This window comes from Orycteropus afer, unplaced genomic scaffold (assembly GCF_000298275.1).
Source record: "Orycteropus afer afer isolate SDZICR_OR568_19922 unplaced genomic scaffold, OryAfe1.0 scaffold00389, whole genome shotgun sequence".
In the NCBI taxonomy this organism is placed as follows: Eukaryota; Metazoa; Chordata; class Mammalia; order Tubulidentata; family Orycteropodidae; genus Orycteropus; species Orycteropus afer.
In genome coordinates, this window is record NW_006921976.1 from 1,595,856 (window position 1) to 1,601,551 (window position 5,696).

General features: G+C 35.8%; 1 protein-coding gene across 1 annotated transcript in view; it reads right to left on the reverse strand.

Annotated features, from left to right (window-relative positions):
• Positions 1-5,696, reverse strand: part of GRID2 (glutamate ionotropic receptor delta type subunit 2) — a 1,108,517-nt gene that overhangs the window by 788,566 nt on the left and 314,255 nt on the right. The window lies entirely within an intron of this gene.

Consider the following 5,696-nt stretch of genomic DNA (forward strand, 5'->3'; position numbering starts at 1 on the left):
GGGTTTGAACTGCCAGCCTTCTAGTTAGCAGTCAAGTGCCTTAGGCACTATGCTACCAGAGCTCCTACTGCACCACCAGGGCTCTTTCAATGATATATTAAACTGAAATTCATAAAAGTAGGAGAAAATAGACAAATCTGCCCTTACAATATGAGATTTTTTAACACATCTTTCTCAGAGCACGAGAAATAGAAGATGCAACAAACTTGACATACATAGAACACTGGACCCAACCACTAGAATTCATATTCTTTTTAAAGAAATAAACAATAAAATTATATAGGACAATACTTGATTGTCAAAATAGTGTTAAGAAATTTTAAAGACTGAAATCATACAGAACACATTCTCTGATTTCAAAGCAAATAAGCTAGAAATAGTTCATAAAAAGATAACCAAATATCTCATTAATTTAGAAATTAAGAAGCAGTGTAAGTATTGCATGAGTTAATAAAGACAAATTTTGGGAAAAAAATTTAAATGAAAATGAAAAATTTATGCAATACAAATAAAACAGTACTTAGAGGACAATATACAGTATTAAATTTATACTTCTAAAAAATGTAAAAGTTGGAAAATTGGTTGAACTATATATGTTGTTGTTGTTAGGTGCCATCTAGTTGGTTCGAACTCATAGTGACCCTGTGTACAACAGAATGAAACACTACTCAGTCCTGCACCACTCTCACAAGCACTGGAGTGCTTGAGCCCATCACCACATCCACTGTTGTCAATACATCTTGTTGTGGGTCTTCCCTTTTTCTGCTGACCCTCTACTTTACCAGTCATGATACCCTTCTCAAGGGATTAATCCTGTCTGACAACATGACTGAAGTTCATGTTTATATACATCAAAAAATACAAGTACAGATAGCAGAAGGTAGAAAATGATAAAGATGTGAACAGAAATAAATTAACTCAAAAGCAAACAAAATGCAAACAGGATCTAAAGAGAAAAAGTATATTCTTATAAGGGCAAATAAAATAGAATTCTGATGATACTGATCAAGCAAAATTACAGAACAATTTCAGATATGAAACCAAGCCAGATCTCCAAATGTTTCAGAGATTAAAAAGGTAATAAAATAGAGTTAATAATTTAACATATTAAGAAAATCTTTTAAAAATGTTAAAAAAATGAAAACTTACTGAATTAACTGAAGAAAAATTAGAAAATATAACTTACTTTTTACTTAGCATTAAAAGACAATAATAAAAAATAATTCCACAAAGAAAATTGTAGGCACAATTAGCTTCATTATGTGATATATCATGCATTTGAGGAAAAAAAAGTCAATTTTATATAACTCATAAAACTCCAAAACCAAACTCATTGCTGTGGAGTTGGATCCGACTCATAGCGACCCCTCCTTGGATTTCTGAGGCAGTACTTCTATGGAAGTAGATTGCCCAACCATCCTCCTTCTGAAGAATGGCTGGTGGGTTTGACCTGCTAACCAGCAGTCAAATGCCTTAGGCACTACACCACCAGAGCTCCCATACAACTCATAGAGAATAGAAAAAGAGGAAACCACATTGTTTGAGGCCAACATAAATAAAATCAGTATCAAAAATCAAGTTGGTAGGAAATTCCAGACAACTCATGAATACCTATATAAAAGAATCTTAGCAAAGTGGTAGTAAACCAAGTAATTTTTATGCAAACATAATTATAATTTATATGAATATAATTTAAGCTCTACGATGTATGGAGTTTCTTTAAACTGATCAAACTTAATGAGTGAAAAAAAAGAAAAATTTGTTTGATATTGATATTGATAACTTTGATATTGATAACTTCCAAGGATGCTTTCTATTATTGCTTCCTTTTAGGATTGTACTAGAGTTCCTATTTAGCATAGCAAGGGAAGAAAAAGTAAAAGATGTAAGGATTAAAAAGAAAGAGACAAAAACTCTCATCAATTATAGCTAATATGGCTGTTGTTGTTGTTGTTGTTATGTGCCGTCGAGTCGGCCCCCTGACTCATAGCGACCCCTCCTTGGGTTTCCAAGGCAGTATCACTACGGAAGTAGGATTGCCCAACCTTCCTTCCGAGGAGTGGCTGGTGGGTTTGAACCGCCAGCCGTCTGGTCAGCAGGCAAGTGTCTTAGCCACCATGCTACCAGAGCTCCCAGCTAATATGACTAGATATGTAAAAAATTCACCAGAACCTCTAGACACTTTATTAAAGAGTTCAGCAAGAATACTGTACATAAAATGAACTTGTAAATATCAATGTTATTCCAGTACATCAGCAACAATCAGAAAATGAAATTTTAAAAGATGCCATCTTATGTGCACACAACAGAATACCACTCAGCAATAATAATAAAAAAAGAAAAATTACATATGACAATACGTATTGATATACGCACACACACACACACACACACACACACATATATATATATATATATATATATAAAGTTAAGAGGGGAAAAAAAGCCAGATACAAAGGAACATATATTATCTTGACCATTAAATTAACCTGCACTGTTAAGAAAAGAAATGAAATTATAGGAATTTTTAAGTGATGGAAATGTTCTATATATTCATTTGGGTGGTGATCACATTGTTAATTCATGGAAATACCTTGAACACTTAAAATCTGTACATTCTATTATATTTAAATTGTCTTATATCGATAAAAATAGGTAAACAAGATACTACAATGGAGAGTGAAACTGTACTCTTTTCTCACCCCATACATTAAAAAGAGTTCCAGGTAGACTAAAGACCTCAATTTAAAAGGCAAAACTAGAAAACCTTTAGAATATTATGTTGTTGTTATGTGCCGTCAAGTCGGACCGACTCATAGAGACCCCTCCTTGGGTTTCCGAGGCAGTGTCACTACGGAAGTAGATTGCCCAACCTTGCTTCTGAGGAGTGGCTGGTGGGTTTGAACCTCCAGCCTTCTGCTTAGCAGTCAGTGCTTTAGGCACTACGCTACCAGAGCTCCTTAGAATATTATAGAACACTATTTTCATGACATTTTGGGTAAAGGATGATTTCTTGAATAGGACTAAATAGCAATAACCATAAGGGAAAAGATGCAAGATTCAGCTATACTTAAAAGTTACTACAAAGAAAATACAGAGGAAATTCACAGAGAATAAAACAATATTTGTGCCATAATTAAATAACGAAGGACTACAATACAAACAAAACTTCTAGATTTCATTAAAAAAAAAAAAAAGCCATCCCAATAGAAAAATGGCCAAAACACTTGAATGTGCAATTCATTCAAATAGAATTCTAAAGAGTCAAAAAGTACTGGAAAGGAGAGAGAATTATATAATAAGCAGAGAAATGCAAATTGAAATTATGGGGGAATATCACGACAAAACAAATACATTAATAAAACATTTGAAAAATCTAATAAAACTAATATTTCTTGAGAACATAGGGCAATGAGAACTTCCCTGCACTGCTGTTGGAGTGGAAATTGTTAAAACTCCTACAAAAATGGATTTGCAATTATCTAGTAAATTTCAATATATACTTTTCTATCAACTCCTAAGCACAAAAATTAAAGAAATATATGAACAAGTGCAAGCATATATACCCAAGTTGTATGTCCAAGAATGTTTATAACAACATTGCTTATAGAAAATCAAAGGCATCTGGAAAAATCTAGGATAAGATGGACCACAAGGACCTCAGCCTTCATGACCTTGAGACAAGAACTAGATGGTGTCCAGCTACCAATGCCAACCACTAGGAAAGGTAACAAAACTGGAGATCCTGGATAAAGAGGGAGGAAAAATGTGGAACCAAATTAAAAAACACAGAAACAACCAGAATTACTAGTCAGATGGAGACTGGAAGAACCCCTGAGACTATAGTCCTGGCTTAACCTTCAGGCCTAGAAATGGATTCACTCCCATGGATTGGGTCTCAGCACAACAGTAGAAAGACCTACATGCAGAACACCTACCGTAGAGCAATGTACCCACCTACTCTAGGGTGATGAACCCCTTGGAGCAATCAGCTGTGAGACACTAGAGGGGAAGCATTCTCAAAATAAATAAGTAAATAAAATTAACTACATGTAACAACAAGAATGAATGACATAAACATGACATTGAATAAAATAATCAAGAAAAAATAATGCATATAATATTTTACATTATTGTGTGACATATATAAGTTGATTTGTACAATATTGAGTTTACTCATAAGTTGAAATATAGGCAAACTCAGTTATATTATTTAAGGATGCAAATAAAATAAAACAAATTATACAAAAAATTTAAAGAAATACAAAATTCAGACTAATGGTTACTGAAAAGGGAGGCGAGGCATATAATCAAAAGAAGCATATATGAGGCTTTTAGGCTGCTTGATGCATTTTATTTCTGAACAAGAGTAGTGGTTGTTTCCTTTACAGTAATCCACTAAACTACCCATGTGTTTTAACACAGTGTTCAATGTCTGCTGTTCACACTAACACAATAATGAAAAAAAGCATTAAGATAGTTTCAACTTCCCTAATTTTCTTTCTTTTTTTTTTTTCCTGATAAGAATAATCCCTATGTTTGTTTTGTGGTAGTTTTTCTGTATCTTCCATCTCATCACTGGGAAGAAACACCCACTGAAGAGACATTTACCCTCTGTGCAGTCAACTTAATACAGTTAGAAATTTGTTGTTATAGACTCCATATGCATCATCAATTACCTTGGATTTTTCTCTACCAAAATTATATAAAACTGGCAAATCCAAACCTTAGAATAAAACATTTCTCTAGAGGCTTTTATATTTTTCCTTGAGAAAGTTATTGTCCCTGCATTTCATGACTCCTTTTTAGGAGTTCAGTTAGCTTCTTCTTACATATGCTCTGCAGTATGTATCAAGAGTTCATTTCCTAAAAACATTATTTACTTATTGCATGGCACATATAGAAGGTGAAATACCGTAATGTCACATTTTGCAGACTTTCCCTCTTACTATATGTGAAATTATCTGTGATAGTTGGAGCTGTGTGTCAACTTGGCTGGACCCCAGTTCTGTGTGGTTGTTCCCATGATGGGATCAGATGACTGTGTTCTGAGTGGCCAGTCTGCCCAAGGGGAGTTTCCCTAGGGGTGTGGCCTGCTTCCAAGATATCCAAGGACATTCTGGGAAGAGCCGCATTCCTTGAGGGGTTGGAACCCTGGTGTGAGAACTACAGACTTCCTTGAGTGAGCGGCCCACCGCTCGGCCTGGAGATCTCGGATTCGTCTTTTATTGGAGTCAACAACCAGTGTACTGCATGCCAGCTTGAATCTCTGGGCTCCCCTGTGCTTGTGGAAGCCAAGGTGGCCGCAAGCCCCATCTCCTCCAGAGACTTGGACTTTTCGGCTTGGACTTGTCAGCTTCTATACGCTTCAGGGGGACCACTATTGGAAGTTATCTTATGGATTTCAACATGTGATTTGGGCTTTCCCCACACACACACACAACCTTCAAGCAACAGGCAGCAGCAGCTGTCTCAGAAGATCTCTTCCATGTGTATCCAGGTCATTTGGATAGCTTAAAGGCAGGAGCACTCCTGTCAAAGCCTCCCTTGGAATCCCTGTTGAGAATATGTGGATGCTGGGCTCCATCCCAATGACTTATGCCTGGTTTCTAAAGATGGGTATCTCTGAGCATCCCCAGCTCTCTCGGCTGCCAGACCCCATAGCTCTCCAACCTTCTCAGCTCAGCACAGCTGAC